Source organism: Podarcis vaucheri, assembly GCF_965113315.1.
Source record: "Podarcis vaucheri genome assembly, chromosome: 17".
NCBI classification, from domain to species: Eukaryota; Metazoa; Chordata; class Lepidosauria; order Squamata; family Lacertidae; genus Podarcis; species Podarcis vaucheri.
This window is the reverse complement of record NC_138755.1, coordinates 42,721,200-42,742,960: the sequence shown is the minus strand read 5'-3', so window position 1 is coordinate 42,742,960 and position 21,761 is coordinate 42,721,200.

The following is a 21,761-nucleotide window of genomic DNA, read 5'->3' as shown; positions in this document are numbered from 1 at the left end:
AATACCAAAACTGATTAAAATGAGCTCAACTTTGTAAGCGTTTGGACAGGCTCCTCTAAACAAGACTGTTTCTAGCAGGCCACGAAAAGAGTACAATGAAGGTGCCGGCTTGATCTCCACAGGGTTCCAATGTGCAGGCGCTGCCACACTAAATGGTTGTGGGCTGACCAATGTGGCTGTTATGTGGCACCTGCAGTAGTGCCAGTTCCGCTGACAAAGTGGCCGAGTGGGCACAGGTGGGGCAAGGTGATCTCGCAGGTAAACTGATCCCAAGTTGCTATGGGCTTTATATGCTAATAGTAACACCTTGAACTTGGCCCAGTAGCAAATCGGCAACCACTGCAGGTCTCTAGCATTAGTCAGGGTGAGGCCACTGCCTTGGGATGTGGAAGGCAGGGCTGGCAGTCCCTGTGGCCATTCCTCTCTGCTGGAGGGCAGAAAAGTTTTGTGCAGCCCTTAAGTCTGGTTGGGGAAAAGAAAAGAAAAGCACAAAACTTGAAACTGCTAAAAAATTAAAAATTGCAATGATAAGTAATACGACGATCTTTGGTTATCAAATACAAAAGAAGATATTTTAGCACACAAATAATTTTGAATAATTTTGTAAATTGTGATGTTAAAATTTAAGTCCCTTAAAAGTTTTAATTTCACGTACATCACCATCTCACTTCCTCTGCAAATTTTGCCACCAGTTCCTTCAGGTCAAGAGCTGATACTTGGGCATGTTCCATTGAGATAGTTGTCAAGCCAACTTGTCTCTTTGGCAACATTGTTGAGCATATGTAAGTTTTTTATAAGTTTGAGCTTTGAGAAACTGAGTTCACCATTTGCCACTGACACTGGAGGTGCAAAAAGGATCCTTAGAGCAACATTAGGAACATTATCCTTGAGTTACTGTTGCAGTATGAAGAGAAGTATTCCTTGTGGTTGCATAGACTTTGGAAGTCTTCACGCTATTGCTATAAGTTCACAGCACAGATCTTCAGCATCAGTTTCATTGCTTCCATTGTGCATCAAAGGGTTTTCCAAATTCAAGTACATCTTCAGTAGATTTTTTTTGTTATTAAAATTTATATACAGCCCTATGCCTGTAAGTCTCATACAGATCTAGATCTAGATCGATCTGTCTGTTTGTCTATATCTATCATCTATCTATCTATCTATCTATCTATCTATCTATCATCTATCTATCTATCATCTATATCTATCTATCTATCTATATATCTATCTATCTATCTATCTATCTATCTATCATCTATCTATCTATCTATCTATCTATCTATATCTATCTATCATCTATCTATATCTATCTATCTATCTATCTATCTATCATCTATCTATCTATCTATCTATCTATCATCTATCTATCATCTATCTATCATCTATCTATCTCTATCTATCTATCTATCTATCATCTATCTATCTATCTATCTATCTATCTATCTATCATCTATCTATCATCTATCTATATCTATCATCTATCTATCATCTATCTATCATCTATCTATATCTATCATCTATCTATATCTATCTATCTATCTATCTATCTATCTATCATCTATCTATCTATATCTATATCTATCTATCTATCTATCTATCTATCTATCTATCTATCTATCTAATCTATCATACAGGAAGCCTAACAGGGAATTATATTGTTGTAGCTGTTGGAATATCTCATCAACAGATTGTATGGCCATGTCTAAGACAGCATAGTAGAAACCTCCTTGCAGTGCCTCTTCTCATACTCAGACTGCCATTTCTTTCTCTCTTTTTCTAGCTTGCTCTGTCTCAAAGTCTGGCAGTATTTCTAGCTCCTTTGCAATCTCAGTGGCATCTATCAAAACTTGCTGAAAACCCTCAGCCTACCTGCAGCCCACACAATGTAATTCTTGGTCACCTGCAGTTGGCTTGTAGCTGAATTTAAATTAGCGTCCTTATTTTGTAGTAGCTAGCTTGTAAGATTGTCTTCAAAAAGGGTGTTGTAGCATCTAACAAGGGATACCACAAACTTGAATTTCCAAATTGCATCAGCAAGAGCCTTAGCTTCAATTTGGGAAGTGTTTTCAGATAAACGCTTTAGGTTTGTGTCGTGAAAGATTTCTATTAAAGCAGCATATATGCAACAAAGGTAACATCTCAGTGGTTTCAAAGTATCTTTTGAACCTGTTTCTGGTACGGCTGGTGCACTGTTTCTTTTGCCAAACAACTTACAGCAAAAACAAAAAGCCACATATTTTGAGGTTGAATATATCAAACCATTGGCAGCACACTTCTTTACCATTTGCTAGTATTCTCTTGTAGTGTATAGGAAAAAAATCTTCTGGGTTTTTTTGTGTTTTTTTAGTCTTTGGGAAAATTATGTGATACAATCTGCTCTGGTCCTTATTCTAAGATGCTTAAAATTGTCACTGCAATAGTTAGGGCAATGAGCAGGATCACTGCAATTCAAGTCTGGTACAATAGCATTTTCTTTTGCAGACTTTGCAGTATTTTCACTTTTGTTGACATCTTCTTCTTCCTCTGTGTGGTTTCCAGAAATATCTCCCATGAGTCAAACATATGTCTTAGAGTTTATATAATTCGTAGCAGGAGCGCCACATCCAGCTCCCTATTTTCAGCAAGAGTATAGCCACATATTCTTGTGCTTTCAAGTGCTTTCTGTGTACAAAGGTAATTCAGGAAGAACACCGTTTCCCCCCCCCCCTGGTTTGCTTGCCCCTTAGCTTTTTCTGCCTTTCTGCACTCAGCTCCAGACAGTCCTTTTTTAATCAGCTGTAGCTCACTAGAAAAATGAATTCATTTTCTACATAAGATTAAGATCTGACTGTAAGGTTTAAAATTAAGTGCCTTTTCACTTTCCATGTGCATATATATTACATAACCTCCCATCAACTCTGTGGTCTTTCCATTTCACATATGCATAAAAAAAAATTTCTAATGCACAAATGTACTTCAGAACTGATAAAATTATTCAGAATATAAAGTAAAATATTATCAGAAAGTTGTAACCAGTGTTAGAAACCGAGATATGAAAGCTAGGAGCTAAATGGCACCTTAAACCTAGGTTATGGACGCAACAACAGAATGTCTAGGTGCACTTTTTTATATAACAAGAATACAAAGCTGAAAATGAATGAACTGCAGCTAAAATATTATGTTCATTTTTCACATGGTCTAGTCCTTCCCCTGCCCACCCCCCTAATATTCTTAAGAGGGTCTCTTCTCTGGTCTTCAGAGAGCAGCTGGAAGTGGGGAGGCAGGAAAAAAGTCCTCCTTTCCTTCCACTCTGCAGTTTTAATCTGAAATTGTAGGCGCAGTACTGCACCCAGAGCTCAGATGCTGCTTGCGCTAATTCCCCATTGCAAAATGTGCCTAGAACAATGGGAGTTTTGAACACTGCATATTACACAAAGTAATCTGTATAAAACTGTGCCTCTCAAAGGTCAGTACAGTGGTACCTCGGGTTATAAACACCTCGGGTTACAAACACATCGGGTTACAGACTCCACTAACCCGGAAGTAGTACCTCGGGATAAGAACTTTACCTCAGGATGAGAACAGAAATCGTGCCATGGCGGTGTGGCAGCAGCGGGAGGCCCCATTAGCTAAAGTGGTACTTCAGGTTAAGAACGGCTTCAGGTCAAGAACAAATGTACCACTGTGCTACACCTTTGAGGTTTGTGCCCAAGGTGGCTGCCTAGTTAGCCTAAGGATCGCACCAGCCCTGATCACAGGCATCCTATTTTAGTTCCTTGAACTAAAAAAAGCATCTTTGTACTACGCAGGGTCCTGCTTTTCCTGTCCCCGTCCTGCCCAGGTAAATAAATAAATAAATAAAAGGAACAGTTTAGAAATATTGCTGCACGAGGACTGACTGTTTTCGTCCTTTGTTTATGTATATTGCTGGCCTGCCTTGGCACCCAAGGCAGTCGGTAAGCTTTTCAAATATTGCCAATTACATTCTCACACCCCCCCCTTGGGACAGCCGACTTAGAAGCCTCAGCTGAAATGGGAGGTGGAAGCCCTTGAAATAAACGGCTAGCCTCGCAACCACCTTGTGAGGTACGCCAGGTTGATAAATAGCAACAGGCCCAAGCTGACTAAGCAGATTTGCAGCTGAGCGGGAATGTGGACATGATCTCCGTAGTTCTAACCTAGCACTGCCGGCCAATCTCCCTCAAACTGGTGCCTTCTGGGTGTTTTGGCTACAGCTCTCATCATCTCTGACCATTGGGCATGATGGCTGGCTGCTCTATACCGCACTGGCTGTGGGTTGGGCTTGGTCCCTTGCATGGGTGTATTTCTTGGTCCTTTGTCAAAGTGGCATTTGTTTCTTGTGCCTTGTTCTGATTCCTTCCTTCCCTCTTCCTTCCCCCTTTCTCTCCTTTGTCGTTAAACCAGCCACCCAAAGTAAACCAGCAGCCCTCCTTCTGCTCTGGCATTGGCTGGCTGAGGCTTAAGATGGGCACAAACACAACTCTTCTGTGCTCGTATCTTAGCCCAAAGGGCAGCTGCTACCAACTGTCCACATTTCTAGTTCCAAGAGGGGACAACTCTGGGTCCAGATCCAACAGATTCAGATCACGTGCACCTCTAAAAAGAAAGGAACGGCCAAGTGATCATGTGTGCCCTCCTTCCTCCAGTCGCCAGACCCGGCAAGTTCACATGTGGCACCTCGCCTGCTGCCGGCCCCCAGGGGCTGCTTCCAGACAACTGGCTTGGCAAGTGCTCTCGCTGCCCAGGCCCACAGCTGAGCATCAGGAGCTGCTCCTGCGCCATCTGGCAACCCCATCTCAGCCCCACCACCCTTACTGGGGAAATGCCCCAGAGGCCTCAACTCTGGTGCCTCCCCATTGACAGAGGTTCTGCCAGCCATACCGGACGGCGTGTGCAACTCTGAGGCTATAACAATGGGCCACACACAGCAGTGGAACAACAACAATGTACTCCATTATATTTGAGACACTGCCAGTTTTGTGCAGGTCAAAATGGAAGGGTTAGAAATAAAATTAGAATGATGTACATGCCAAGAAGCAAAAAAAAAAAAGGGGGGGGGGAGAAAGCAAAACTGAACAACTGAGCAGCAGTATTTCTGTGCTGCGGTGTGAGGTAATAGCAGAAAGCCTCTCCAGTTAAGACAGGGTGGTGTGTAGTGTTATGAGTTTGTGGGTGCCAGGCTCCCCAAAATTCCTGTGTTCAGGAGGTGTTAGAATTTAACCAAGGCTTGGAGAGTTAAACTGGTGCCTGGGTCCTAATCCCTGGACACAGTTTATTGTGTTCAGGAAATTGCCTGAGGTGATGGGCCACTGGGAGAAGAAAAGGAAGGTGACGAGCCATTAGGAAAGCCAAAAAGAGGGGTCTCTGTGCCAGACAGCCCCTCCCTTAATTCAGGGTTAGTTAGAAGAAAAAGGCAGAATTTGAAGCAGAGTTGAGAGTTGGGTGGGATGTGATGTAGAGAAAAAATGGTTGCAGGCTGGTAAATGTGGCCGGCTGGAGAAAGAGAGCACAAAGGTTGATTTCTGTTTGAACCTAAGCCTACAGCTATGGGAGAAAGGAGGCTCTCTTGGGGGAGATTATGCAGTGAAACCCTCCATCGAAGGCTTAGGTTGTAGATATGTGTAAATGAACCATATAGCATAAAGACACCAGGGTCTCCAATGTGCCTCATTTCCCAAAGGAAACATGAACCCTGGGTAAAGCTCCTGGTGTCCCTGGAATCTCACACCTCTCAGAGATTGGGGTGGTGTGCAACAGTATGAAACATCTGCATTCGAAAGTAATTTTGTATTTCGCCTCAGGTGCCAAAATGTATTGGGCCGGCTCTGCCGGGCAGCTATTGCTTGTGTGTAATACGTTTTGTTTGAGTGGGATCCCCTCCAGCTTCAGGGCTGAGTGCAGGCGTGCCAAATTGAATAAAATATTGGGGGGTGCCAGGTAAGCCCTGCCCTGCATAATCAATCACAAAATGCGGCGCACGCACACCATTTGAGTGGCAATGCCCATCAACTTGGGGGGCAGCCCCCTCAAAATATTTTGTTGGGGGAGCCGAAGGGACCTCAGCCCCATGGAGTTTGCTCCTATGGCTGAATGGAAGCAAATACCGGTAAGTTCTCAGGTTGTCTTGTGTCCAGCTAGGATCAGCCAGACCATCCCGTGACTGATCACTTTCCCCTTTCTCTGCCTGCTTCCACAAGGCATCATGAACTGTAGCAGAGATTGATTTGCACAACTGGACTCTCAGTTCACACAACCACATGTTTCACACAGCGGTAAAGACAAGGAGTAATCAGATCACAGGTATGTCCAGATGAAGTCTTCAATGTGCAATCTCCCTTTACCTCCTTTGTGAATCTGTATGAAGGGTCCATAATGCATTGGCATCAATTTGTGACATTTTCCAACTATTTCTTCCATCTTCTTATCTTACAGCAGTAAATCTGCTAAGGATTTAAGGGGCAGAATAGCAGCACAATCATTTTTCAGGCAAGGCTAGGAAGATGCACTACGGAGGCAGAGTGGAGGAGCTGTCCTTGAAGATAGTGGATGCTGCTTCCTTTCTCTGTTATGAAGCTGGCATTTCCGGTCGCAGGGCCATTTTGCGCTGGGCTTGCAACTCAACTCTTTCCCCTCAAGGGTTTGCCTTGGCTTTTTTAAAAAAGCCCCTGTCCTACTTCTGTTTCTGACTCTATTATCAGCCACTTAATTAATTGCTTCCTGAACCTCTTCATTTCTAGAAGAGATGTCCTCAACCCCAGAACTGCAACTGCCCAATGTACAGTTTGCTTGTTCTCTCCATCCTACCCTTTCCACAATTCTGATTTAATAAAATCATGTAAGAACTGTAATTGCTTTTACATATGCAGTTGTCTGGTTTTTATGCATGCAATTGTTTTTATGTGTGCAATAGTTTTTATTGTTTTTATACATATATGGAATTGTTATTGTTTCTACACACACATGCACACACACACACACACATTTCTATTGGTTTTTACATTTGGATTGCTTTTTTTAAAAAAAAAAAGTTGAGAGATTCCATTTTACAGAGCCTCATCTGGAACATGCATAGGTTCTGGCTGCAGGTTGCAATCTTCATCTCTCCCCCCCCCCCAAATGGTTATTGCAATAACAATGTACCCAGTGCTAGTCCTACTCAGAATATTATTATTATTATTATTATTATTATTATTATTATTATTATTATTAGAGATAACCAATTATACAACCTTCCATAGACATCTGAAGGCAACCCTGGTTTGGGAAGCTTTTAATGTCTGATGAATTGTGTAGTTTTTAATAATCTGTCAGTACAAGAAATAAATTATTATTATTATAGACTCATTAGTGTTCATTGGCATAATTTATGTTTAGTGGCGGTTCCTGCACTGCAGGCGGGTTGGTCGAGATGACCCTTCCAGCTCTACTAGTCTGTGAGTCTATGATTCTGTAACAACAACAACAACAATAATAATACCGTAAATTTTATTTATATCCCGCCCTCCCCGGCCGAAGCTGGGCTCAGGGCGGCTAACAACAATAAAACAGTACAAAAGCACAGCATAACCAACCCTCTAAAATCATTCATTATAAAATTAATTAATTCAAGCCACTGGCAACCATTGGGCCAGAGCTCCGCGAAGATTGCCAAAGGAGGGAGTCAGGCTGCGCCCTGGCCAAAGGCCTGGTGGAACAGCTCTGTCTTGCAGGCCAGCAGGCAAGGCAAAGGAGGGAGGGAGGGACTGTCAGGAGTTCAGCCTACACTCAAGTAGGACCCTGGCAGAGACACATGCCCGACTGGAATGTTCTCTCCCTCCTGGTCGTTTGTTGGGAACTTCAAAAGCTTTCTTCAGCCTGAACATCACAATGACAGATGCCAACAGACACCGGAGCACTTAGGGATCAGTAGAGTTTGCACAGTTGCATAACAGCAACTCAGCATTTTGGCTAATCTACTTTATTTACATATAAACACACACGGAGCACTGCAACATGGCTCCCTCTCTCTCTAGCATCAGACAGCAAAGAGAAAAAGAACAAAGGACAATGGTCCCACTTCAAGGAACACAAGAACACAAACATCCTGTCTCCGTCACTTCCCACTCTGTGGAGTCAAAACATACACCATCATGCGATAGACAACAATCCCATGACTGCAGTCATGGAGCAGGACTGCTAACAGGGACAACCACGCTCATCCCTGGCTTACATCCCATTCATGCTGCACCTGACATGGAGAGAACATAGCAAGATGTACACAGAGATAAATGGCATTGTTGCCCAACAGTGTGGGAAGTCAACAGCAATTATGCATGTCACTCCCCCCTGGGGCAATGATGACTGGAGAGCGCTAGGAGCTGTTCCTCTCTAGAGGCACCTACCAGTTTGGGCGGCATCCCTAGTCCAGCATCTACCACTAGTGACATTTTTGACACAGTTGCAGACAGGCTTCCGGGAGGATTGTAATAGCTTCTGACACCAAAGCTTTCCAGTCTTTCATGACACTTCTCCCGTATCATCTGAATATATTACCGCATGGTTAATGTGAAATGGAGGCGCCCTGTTAAAATAAAATGTTACCAGAACTAATCCTTTTGTCCCTGCGGGGTTTCTATTTTCATTTTGTGCTAGTTTGCTTTGCCTCTTCATTAGACTGGTGAAAACTTGGTTGACGTATCTGTTTGTTTAGCTATGAAATGGAATGAGATATTTTGCAAAGCATCGGCATCTGTTTAATTCCTAAAGACAGTATAATTGAGCTGGAAATATAAGAACAACAACAACAACCAGGGGCGGTGCATCTGCCTGTCGACCCCCAGCCATTTGCCCCAACGTTTCCCATTCCCACCCCATGCAACTACAGTCATACCTCGGGTTACAGACGCTTCAGGTTGCGTTTTTTTGGGGTTACGGACTGCCAAAACCCAGAAGTACCGGAACGGGTTACTTCCAGGTTTCGGTGGTCGCGCATATGCAGAAGTGCTGAATCGCAACCCGTGTGTGCGCAGACTCGCTGCTGCGGATTGCAAACACTGCGGGTTGCGAACGTGCATCCCACACGGATGACGTTCACAATCTGAGCGTCCTCTGTACTGAGCTCGCTTTTCACCTCGCCAGCCCCATTTCTGAAGCCCCCTCTCTTCTGTTCTTAGGCCACATTGCACCCGTTTTCACCTCCACCCTCTGTTCATGCCCCCCTCCTCCTTTTGTGCAATTCCCCCTTGCACACAAACAACCCCCCTGGCAACTTGCTTCCTCCCCCCACGCAGTGCAAGTGCTCAGCGCTAGGGCTGGGCAAGACAGTATCTGGTTTTCAACATCGCAATAACTTCCCAATGTCTGAAACCAGGTTGGAGCTCTGTGGCGTCATGGTTTTTCCGGCATTGTGATTTTTGCATAGCACACACACATCATGATTCGCAATATATTGCCAGGTGACAAATTATGAAACCTATATCACAAAATGGACTTCAAAGTGATTTCGGACAATATATCAATATATTGCCCAGCCCCAGGGCCGGATTTAGGTTTGATGTGGCCCTCAGCTCCTGAAGGTAATGGGGCCCTTTGTATGTCCAGCTGTCTTTTGTCAACAACAAATTGTCACTGATTTTTGTGTTGAATATATTCTATAAGGTAATTTATGGACCTAATAGGTATCTCAAGCCATTTGCCCATGTTGCCCTGCAACCAGTCCATGCAGAATGTAGGCACTCTATATATAGAAAGGAGCAAACCAGTGATGTTTTAGGGAGCAGGCGAGCAGGCGGGGTCCATTACTTACATCATAGGAACCAACACAACACAAAACACTGTTGCTGTATGTAGGTTTTATTCTATTTGCTTTTTATCTTATATTTTGAAAATGTACATCGCAAGGTGGTTAGATTGGTCTCAGCTAGGGCCAGGGCCTTTTCAGTACTGTCCCTGACTTGGTGGAATGCTCTGTCCCAAGAGATCAGGGCCCTGCGGGACTTGACATCTTTCCGCAGGGCCTGCAAGACGGAGCTGTTCCGCCTGGCCTTTGCTTTGGACTCAGTCTGACCCTTATGTTTCCCTCCCCTTATGGTTTTGATCTATGCGGCTGCATTTTAAATTATATTTTAACCTGTATTTTAAATTGGTTTTTTAAAAAATTGTAATTTTACTGGTGTTAGCCACCCTGAGCCCGGCTCTGGCCAGGGAGGGCAGGGTATGAATAAAAATTTATTATTATTATTATTATTCCTTTAAATTTTGGGGTGCCCCACGAGATTGGGGCCCTAAGCTAGAGCTTGTTTAGCTTATACATAAATCCAGCATTTCCCAGCCCTCGCCAGCACCCTTTTCACCTTTTGCCCAACTATGAAGCCCCCCCTTTTATTCTTCAGATCCTTTCAGGCCCCTGCTTTCATCTTCACCCTCATTCCCATGCCTCCTACTCTCTCCATCTTTGCAGCCTCATTTGCACCCCCATGTTCATCTTGCTCCTTTCCCCCACCTTCCTTACTCTTCTCAACCCTCCCTTGTACACAGACAGTATTGGGGGACTGCCAAGGACGGGACGGATGCAGCCTCCAGGGAGAATGCTGCAGCTGTCAATGGTACCACTACAGCAGATCTGCTGCCCCTGTGGATCCTGCCACCTGAGACACTTGCCTCAGCTTGCCTCATGGGTGAGCCGGCCTTGCTTCTGGACCACCTTTTTTTCCAACTAAGCTTTTTCTCCCTGTGCTTTTGATATGGGATTCTGAGCAATATATTTTTTATTTAAATTGAAATCTTAAGGCTATGTCAGATCTTGGAAGCCTAGATCCTTCTTGATAATCTATACCTCCTGCCATGTCTTACCTTTCTATTTTGGGTCCTGTTGTTTATTCTGACTTAGGAAAGGCAGCCTATAAACCTGTTAAACAAACAAATAATAAGTGAGAGGAATCATGAGAAGAATTACTTTTGCCCAAAGAAAAATGACCCAAATGACCACAAGTCTCATGGCAGCAATCCGGCTTGTTTTGAAAATGCAACTGATTGGACCCTCTTGAACAAAGTTCCGAATTGCTGTAACTGAAAATCCACTTGAAATGGAGTAAAATAATTACATTAAGAATTAAAAACGTGCTGGAAGGAAAAGGAACAGCTGTTTTATGCCATAATGACATCTGCATTCCAGATGTTCTTCCCAAGCACCGGTGTTTGCAAGTATCCATCGTATCCCTGCTTAGCCCACTCCTCTCTTGCAAGGGCTCCGCTCTTGCCACCCTTCTCCTGCTGCCTGCTGCCCACCGTACTTTTCCAGGTGCCTCTCTTGGCTTTATAAACTTGGGACTGGCAGCGAAGAGAGCCACCAGCCACTCTTCTTTCCAGCTGGGAAACAATGCACAGTTGTAGCACTGCATGCATTCTCTTCCTCTTGCCCGTGGGAAATACTCGCTGTGTTTATCAGCGGATGCATACCAATGTGTATAATCTGAGCAGTGGGACTCCTGTGCAAGTGCACACACCTCATTTGGCCAGTTGCACAACATTCTCTTCAGGTTGGTTTGGGCTCTGGGGAAATTGGTTCCAGCATTGACGTGATGTCAGGAAGCTGCCTCTCTCTTCCCTCCCTGAGCAAGTTTTCCACTCAGGAAGTGTTATGACGACAACATGTGTCGCTTGCATGCAAGCCTGGCATTCTCACATGCAATTCCCAGACACTCGTCTGGGGAACTTTTGATGCTGAGAGCTGGGTGCACTCCAGAAGTTGCCCCCCCCCCCAAGGATCAACATACCCAGAGATCCAGAAAATTTATTATATCGAAAAGGGAGCTAGCTTACGTATTAAATATCTTGAACAGAATCTGTAAAGGAGTTTAACAGAGCAAAGGGTTTAAAACCAATTATTCGAAACGTTCCTTGGAAGACAGGAAAACAAGTAGGTGATCAGGGAAAGGGTGTTTGTGAATGTGCTGTTGGCTGAATGAGGAGAAGGAGATGGAGCCAGAGATCTCCTTAAGCTTACATTATCCGGTTTAGCATCATGTACATTTATGCTTCTATATGAGTAAAAAATAAAAGACATAGTACTCTATGGTATAATAATAATAATAATAATAATAATAATAATAATAATAATAATAATAATGGCTGCCAACTGAGTAAAGAAATCTTACTACTAATTGTATCAGTTTTCGTTAATAAATAGATGGCATCTGCACGCATGTTCTTTTGAATACAAAAGTTCTAAAGCGAGAAAAAACATTATTTCATGTGTTTTAAATATGATAGCAAGCACCATCTTAAAACAGGCATTCCCCACTAGGGGCAAGAGAAGGAGCGATGCCTCTTCCACAATGTCACCTGTTTCCTACAGTTTTTGTAATTAGTTTAATAGAAAATCATTTGTCTGCTGTCTGATTAATTGGGGTACCTTTGAAAATGTTAAATCTAAATACTGTTGTTTTTATTTTTTATTTTTTTATTTTTTCAGAATAATATTTTATTAAAATTTTCCAAAGAATTAACATCAACAAACAACAACAAAAGTCATAAAAAATAAACAACAAACATCAAAAATTTAAACAAAAAGACAGAAAAAAAGAAAAATACAAAAGAAAAATTTAGCATAAAAAAGAACACTCTTTTATATTAAATGACTTTCAAAACCTTATTCTCTTTGCTTCCACCCGCCTTCCCTTCTTGTATTCTATTTTTAAAAATTAGTTCAGCAAGATCGTTTAATATTCATTTTAGACCTTAATCCCTCCCTTTATAATCTTATTTATCTTAATCGCTAGAACCTCTTCATTTCATTTTCAGAGCCTTCAACATTCATAAATTTTACAATATTTTTGTAGGTAAACTTTAAACTTCTTCCAGTCCTCTTCCATCTGCTCCTCTCCTTGATCTCGGATTCTGCCGGTCATTTCCGCCATCTCCATATAGTCCATTAGTTGCACCTGCCACTCTTCCGAGGTGGGTAGGTCTTGTGTCTTCCAATGCTTTGCATTAAGTATTCTTGCTGCTGCTGTAGCATACATGAAAAAAGTTCTATCCTTCTTTGGCACCAATTGGCCAACCATGCCCAGGAGAAAGGCCTCTGGTTTCTTCAGAAAAGTATACTTAAATACCTTTTTCAGTTCATTATAGATCATTTCCCAGAACGCCTTAATCCTTGGGCACGTCCACCAAAGGTGAAAGAATGTTCCTTCAGTTTCTTTACATTTCCAACATTTATTATCGGGCAAATGATAGATTTTTGCAAGCCTGACTGGTGTCATGTACCACCTATAAATCATTTTCATAATATTTTCTCTTAAGGCATTACATGCCATAAATTTCATACCGGTGGTCCACAACCGTTCCCAGTCAGCAAACATAATATTATGACCAATGTCTTGTGCCCATTTTATCATAGCCGATTTAACCGTTTCGTCCTCCGTATTCCATTTCAACAGCAAATCATACATTCTTGACAAATTACTGTCGTTTTTAACCAAGTAACCAAAAATTAATGGAACATTGCTGCCATTAGTATTATTATGCACCTAAACTGAACCCAGCAGGTGTTTTAGAAAGAAAATAATAAAACGGAAAAAGTATCCTGCATGCATTTAAAAAACTGTATAGAAATATTCTTTTTCCGAAATGATTTGTGCCTCAAAGGGAGGGGAGTTAACCTGAATTCTGCAAAACTGTCAAGTTTCATTAGGCATTTTGCTTGTAACCCCACGAAGCATGAGGATCTTGAGATGTGGGGTGGCGAGTTGTTTTCTTCCTCTGGACACAGCTGGACATGACACTACTCACACAATTAGCATTTGTGTTTTTAAAAAGTATTATTAGAGTACATAGCAGGCATGGAAACTTGGAGAGGAGTAGTGGAGAATTATTTGGCATCTACAGCCATCTTGATTCAGATCGCAGGAGTGTGGGGGGGTGGGGTGACATCTGTTATCTGCAATGGAAAGAAAGATGATGTCTACTTTGTGTTTTTTTAAAAAAATATTTTTTATTTGTAAAATTATAACAATACAACCATACACATCCATATTTAAAGATTCCTCCGAATCTCTGGACTTCCCACCTTCCTTTCCATGGGTCCTATTATTAACCTTTTCAACTGCATATTATTCAATAGTCCATATTTCATGTCACTCCATTTTCTCCATAATATTTGGTACATTACAAGTGTTACTGCAATCCTGCTAATGTTTTCATCTGCTTACAGTGGCCTCCAAGATAAGTTATAAATCTTTCCCATTCTTTGTTAAAGTTTTGTTCTTCTTGGTTCCCGAGCTTTCCATTCAGTTTTGCTATTTCAGCATAGTCCAATTTGCCATTCTTCTCTGGTAGGGACTTTGTCTTCTTTCCATCTCTGGGCTAATAGCATCCGTAAGGCTGTCGTCACATACATCAAAAGTATTTTCTGCTCCCTTGGAATAGGCACACCTAGAATTCCTAACAGAAAAGCCTCAAGATGATGTCCACTTTGGCCCCCAAATTAAAGAAAGCTCACTAAGAGTGAAGGCACACATTCCAGATGTGGTGGAAGTGGTTCAAACACATGCTCTCTACTGAAATCAGATGTATCAGAATGCAGTGAATGTGTCTCCAGAGCACTTCTGTCACACTTCACGACATTTAAGTGCTCCTCTCATGATGGGATGGATAGGGCGCTGCTCACAGGCCCTCCTCTCTCTCCACCACATGCTCCGATGACCCTGTGACAGTGGGCTGCAGGGTTCTAAATGACTTGGGGTGATAGGTGTACAGCAAGCTCCGATTTTCAGATCTCCCTTCTATACCAGTCTCATGCGGATGGTGGTGACCAGGAGTGGCAGGGGACGGGCAACGGGGATGGGGAGGGAGCGAGGAGGACAGTTGCCATTCCCATAGCCGCCTGATTCCTAGGTTTCCTTTAAAAACAAAGGGTGTTTCCTGTATTTGGAGATATGAGGCAATAATAATAATAATAATAATAATAATAATAATAATATATTATTTATACCCCACCCATCTGGCTGAGTTTCCCCCAGCCACTCTGGGCTTCCAATCGAGTGTTAAAAACAATACAGTATTAAATATTAAAAACTTCCCTAAAGAGGGCTGCCTTCAGATGTCTTCTAAAAGTCAGGTAGTTGTTTATTTCCTTGACATCTGATGGGAGGGCATTCCACAGGGCAGGCACCACCACCAAGAAGGCCCTCTGCCTGGTTCCCTGTAACTTGGCCTCTCGCAGGGAGGGAACCGCCAGAAGGCCCTTGGCGCTGGACCTCAGTGTCCAGGCTGAACGATGGGGGTGGAGACGCTCCTTCAGGTCTACTGGACCGAGGCCATTTAGGGCTTTAAAGGTCAGCACCAACACTTTGAATTGTGCTCGGAAACATACTGGGAGCCAACGCAGATCTCTCAGGACCCGTGTTATGTGGTTGCACCCTCTTCCCGCCACCCTTCAGCTGACATCACCCAGTGATGCCAGCTGATTGACAGGTGGGAGTGGTTGTGTGTGGATAAACCAGCTTTGCAGGCCAAACTGGGCACCCTGGCAGACCAAGGCTGGCCTGAGACCCAGATGCTCCCCGCCCTCTTCTATCCTAATCTTCCTTTGTGCTTCTTTCTTCTCTCTCCCCTCCACCCTTCTCTTTGTTTGTTCTCTGCTCCTTCCTCCTTCTCCTCCTCTCCCCTTCTCCCTGCCACAGGCTCATGATCTTTGCTTCTCCCCATCTCCCCCTCCCTCCTCCGTCTCTGGAGATGGGCCTAGTGGCCTGGCTGCCATCTGCTGCCTGTTTTGTGTGTGCATGTGGCTTGTCTTGTTTTTTTTTACGAGGCCGAGATCAGATGGCATCTAATCGATCGTCATGGTCTCCATGGTTACCAGGGTGACAGAGTAGTTGGGAAGAGAGACACATGCTCAGGCCTGGGGCTGTCAGACGGTTCCTGGGAGGAATGAGGAGAAATCAAACCTCTGCCATCACATTTTTACCCATTAATGTCTTCCTCAAAATCACAGGCGTGGAGCTGTGACAATGGCCAAAGGTTTGAAATGCACGCTTCTACTGATGTTCCACATCCTTTGCCATTGTCGTGGCTCCAGGAGATGTACAAAAATGGGGACACAAGGGACACAGAGCCCTCAGGACAAGAGAATAATCTACCGTATTTTCCTGACCTGGTGGAAGGTTTTTGCAGTAATCATTTTCATGCCTCCATATTAAGAGAGCAGAATCCTAGAATGATTAGACATTAGAGGGAAATTATCAACATTGGGAAGGGAGGGGGGAAGCCTAGCACTTCCTATTGCCCTTCATTAACTACTAGCAAATTGTCCATGGGACAGATCAGAGGGAGGGGGCCATTTTTCAACACTGTCCCCCCCTGCCCCCCCACCCAACCCCAGCTTCTCAGGTGGGAGCCTGAAGGCAAGAGAATGACTAGACCACACAATGAAAGGATTCCTCTGCTAATTTGCGCGCTCTGACATCCGTACAACAGCAGCTTGACAAGATTGCAACTGCAATTGCATCTCTTAGGAAAGCTTGCTGTTTGACCCGACGTTTCAAAGATTTCGCTTCCTTGTGCTTTTCAGGAGAAGGAATTAAATCTCAAGATGAGAAGCTAGAAGCCAACGGGGACAGTCTTGTTTTCCTCTCGGCCTTCTCGCTTATGCCAGTGCTCAAAATCACCCACCTTTCCCAGCAAAGGTTCTCATTGCATTAGGTATATTTTTGCTGGAGGAAAGAGGAGCAGACCTCGATAAAGAATAAAATATATTGAGAATGTTAAGGGGGAAAGAGCAATGTTCTTGCACTGGATGCAAGTGAGTAAGAGATATTTGGGCTGGATCTAGACACAGCAAAGAAGCGTTTCAGTTTAAAGCGTTGTAAATTTTAACAGGGAAAACCGGTAGAGGAAAACGGGACTCCTTGTCGCCATCTGAATCATAGAATCATAGAGTTGGAAGAGACCACAAGGGCCATCAAGTCCAACCCCCTGCCAAGCAGGAAACACCATCAGAGCACTCCTGACATATGGTTGTCAAGCCTCTGCTTAAAGACCTCCAAAGTAGGAGACTCCACCACACCCCTTGGCAGCAAATTCCACTGTCGAACAGCTCTTACTGTCAGGAAGTTCTTCCGAATGTTTAGGTGGAATCTTCTTTCTTTAGTTTGGATGCATTGCTCCGTGTCCGCTTCTCTGGAGCAGCAGAAAACAACCTTTCTCCCTCCTCTATGTGACATCCTTTTATATATTTGAACATGGCTATCATATCACCCCTTAACCTCCTCTTCTCCAGGCTAAACATGCCCAGCTCCCTTAGCCGTTCCTCATAAGGCATCGTTTCCAGGCCTTGGACCATTTTGATCTGGTGGCACAATGATATAGCACACATGCAATGCATATCAGGCATAGGCAAACTTGGCCTTCCAGGTGTTTTGGGACTACAACTCCCATCATCCCTAGCTAACAGGACCAGTATTCAGGGATGAGGGGAGTTGTAGTCCCAAAACACCTGGAGGGGCGAGTTTGCCTAGGACTGATATAAATAACTTTTTCTTTATTAGTCTAGCTGAGTCCTTGTTCTCTAACACCAAGCACAGCCCTTTTCTTCAACAGGCACTTACTGAGCTCCCAATCTCTAAACCTTACTTTCACTGTTTTCTAGGCGTGTAGATGGTGACAGCAGTCACAAAATTAAAAGACGCCTGCTTGTCGGGAGAAAAATGATGACAAACCTAGACAGCATCTTCAAAAGCAGAGACATCACCTTGCCAACAAAGGTCCATATACCGGTAGTTAAAGCTCTGGTTTTCCCAGTAGTGATGTATGGAAGTGAGAGCTGGACCATCAAGAAGGCTGATCGCCAAAGAATGGATGCTTTTGAATTCTGGTGCTGGAGGAGACTCTTGAGAGTCCCATGGACTGCAAGAAGATCAAACCTTTCCATTCTGAAGGAATTCAGCCCTGAGTGCTCACTGAAAGGACAGATCCTGAAGCTGAGGCTCCAAGACTTTGGCCACCTCATGAGAAGAGAAGGCTCCCTGGAAAAGACCCTGATGTTGGGAAAGATGGAGGGCCCAAGGAGAAGGGGACGGCAGAGGACGAGATGGTGGGACGGTGTTCTCGAAGCTACAAACATGAGTCTGACCAAACTGCAGGAGGCAGTGGAAGACAGGAGTGCCTGCCGTGCTCTGGTCCAGGGGGTCACAAAGAGGCGGACACAACTAAATGACTAAACAACAAATATGTTCAAAAACAAATCATCTGTCTAACTTGGGAGCTAACTACAAGGTGTTATCAAAACCGCCTGATGATGACCAACCTGCATTCTACAACGCCACCTCCATCCATCTCCCTGGTAAAAGAAACACATGACACAATGTCATGGAGTGCTCTGTTTATCTGCTCTCTCAAAGGAGTTGCCAAATAAACTGGAGCAGTTTCAGAGGAAACACCAAATGCAATGATATCATGTTATGCACTGCCTTTTATGTCGCTGGGGAAATGGAGACACAGGTCAGCAGGGCCGGCACACACATGAGGTAAGTTGAGGCAACCGCCTCGGGCGGCAGGGTCCACCCAGGGCAGCAGATCCCTATGTCAGTGTTTCTTCTCTCTCCACACACCTTGTTCCTGATGTAAATATTCCCTGAGGCCTTCTTCCCTGACTTGTGACTAGTGAAAATGGGGATGGAACTGTATTTTGTACAAACTCCTGCCATCAGTGGCTGGAGGCAAAGGGCTGGTTTGCCCCCTCGACTCTGTCCCAGGTTGCAGCCCATTCACCTTCTCCAATACAATGGAAGCCATCCGGATCAAACTCTGCCTCTTTCTGCAGAGCTTTTCCCCCTTCAACTACAAAGCCTCACCTTGGGTTCTGTTTCCTTGGACATAAAAGAGTGTGGCAAAGTGAAGGAGCTGAGAGCTACCGTATCTATAAAAGCAATAAAAGGGACATTTTACTCCTTGCTGAGGTCTAGAGATGAACGAATGATTCTGCTGAAGCCAGTGAATTGTAAAGAAAAAGTAGAAAAGGGATCAGAGGAGGAAATTTTTCTTCGGTGTCACTTTGTTCAGCAGATACTAGAACATTCTCTTTTTTAAAATTATATTCTGTTTGGAAATATGTTGTGTGGGGAAACCAGCCTCATATAAACAAAATGCTTAAATCTAATTAATTAATGAAGAGGTTAATACCATAGATCAGGCACCCCCAAACTCAGCCCTCCAGTTGTTTTGGGACTACAACTCCCATCATCCCTAGCTAGCAGGACCAGTGGTCAAGGATGATGGGAATTGTAGTCCCAAAACAGCTGGAGGGCCGAGTTTGGGGATGCCTGCCATAGAGTATGATGTTCTGCCAGGCTGAGCTTTGTCCACTTTACCTCACCTTGGAGTCCTATTGTTCTTTCCCAGACCACCTGAGCTCAAGGTGTGAAGAGGCTTGAGCTGATTGCTCCAGCGCAGACCGCAAGTCATCCTGTACCAAAGTTTTACTGTCTGTGCAACTTTTTGTGAATGCTGTATGGAAAAGTGCATGAATCTGACCTTTGAAGAGTTTGTAAGTAAACCATTTTTAGCTTACTAAATGTGTGGTCATTTTCTATGCTGGGGAAGAGGGAAACTTTGGAAGGAACTTGGAAGAGCATATTTTAAAGGTCTTTTTCCATGCTATGCTTTGCTGCATATTTTGTGACTTTAAATCTCTACTGGGGTTCTCTCATCAAAGAGTACTTGCTCCACACTTGGACCTTGGCATCTAGGAATGCTCTTTTTTCCCCTTGAACCAACATATTGCTCATTGTATTCATTCACACTTTTTGGGGGGTGAACATGTGGCATTACATGAAAATCAGGCTAATTTCCTACTCAGTCTTCTTTCAGTTATGTAGCAGGTGTGTTAACCCAAGGTACATGAACCCAAAGCTATTTGTCCATGTCACAGCCATGGACCAACTGCACCAGCTCATTGTGCTCATTGTGCCTCTTGCAAATTGAGTTTGTCAGTGCTCAGCCACAGAGACAGACAAAATGCTACATGATGCTTTTGCCTCTCCGGGGAGCAGCACACTAGCAAGCCACCTCATAATGGGATCAAGAAACAAAGGAGCGTGAATGAAGAGCTAATTGCATTCATAAAGACATTAACAAAGGAAAGGAAGGCACTTCTGGCCTCCCTCTCGCTAGATTTATATGAATAAGCAAAACTATATTAAGAATCGTTGAAGGTTAAACATTGTCAGGGCAGCTTTGTGGCCATCCTTTGCATGGACCCTGAGAGACAAAAGGTTTCTCCTTCTGGGATTCTAGCTTCGTATTATTTACTCTTCAGAAGAATGAGGACAAAGGAGGTCAGGTTTATGGTTTAGATGTGTAGACTCACCAGGATTGTTAACCGGTAAAAGCTGCAGTTTGGTACACAGAGTCCGAGGCACAGAAACCTTTTTAGGTATGGCATATGAAGTCTGCTTCACAGTAGCAGCCAGTAAGCCAAGACACACGTCTAGTAGAAAATGCAGGATTGTGGCTCTTCCACCTTTACATACCTCAACAGATGAGCAAAGGGATCATGGGCAATGCGTTGAGGAGACAGAAGCAGAGGAAGGGGGGAAAGGGCCATTTTCTGCTGAGGAGAGGACTGAATTGCTGAAAAAAATTAATCTATTAGTTGGTTGATTCAGTTACAGCAGAAGAGTTAATCTACTCAGTAAACTCAAATACATTTGATAATTCAGCTGCTCTCATTTCACCTTCCAAGCTTACATCCCTGCGTTTCAGCCGTCCTCCTTTCACCCCATCAGGAGAATGAGATAGGCAATTTATTTGAAGGAAGCAAAGAGGCGCTGCTGTCAATGTCATCGTATTGAGCAAGTTTGGGAAGGCCCAGCTCAAGCGTTGATTCTCATTGAATAAAATGTGCGTCTTCCATGTCACGAGCTGACGGAGAGAAGCCCCCAGTCAGGAGGGAAAGAGAGCAGGTGCTGCTAAACCCATTTCCATTTTCCAGTCTTGCAACCTTAGGAACCTCTTTAATTCCAGTCATGTGTCATTGGCAGCAAATAGCAGCTTTGTGGGGGGATTTTCCACAGGAAAATGGCACAGGGAGAAAGAGAGCCACACGTTCCCTTTTCTCTCCAGGCCTGTTATGAACTGACACCCTCCACACACACTGTGTGTGTGTGTGTGTGTGTGTGTGTGTGTGTGTGTGTGTGACAGGGATTCAAAGATGCATTTGAAGCAATGTCTAATTTGGTCTTCACTTGAAATCATTTCTACATATATTGAGGTTTCTGGTTTTTTTTAATGTGCTGAAATATATTTAAGAGCTTTCATGCTCTCTGCCTTGGTAGAATGAAGTGAGCAGCTTGAGTACGTATACATGGAACTGCACCCCCACCTAAGATAAGTCTGTATCATAGTTCTCAATAAACTGCAGCATAGATATATATAGGATGTAACATCACTGAAGCAGTCAAATACAACATTCCCTGTTTGCCCAGAGTGGACACACAGGGGAATGTTGCTCCAGCCAGGAGGACTTCCTGTCACACCTGGTCTGGAGCATCCTCCCCCTGCATGTGACCAGGTAGATGGACGTGACCCTGCCAACCCTATAAAGGGGCTGGTCATGCAGCCATCTTCTTCTTACTCTTGATTTTCTTGATAGTCGCTTGATGCTCTTCTGCTGCTCTCTTGATGCCTTCTCTACATTTTGCCTTTTGCTGTCTGCTGGCTCTCAGCCAGCAGCACATGGGCTCATCCCTCACAGAGGATGAACCCACACTTTTCTCTGTAACAAT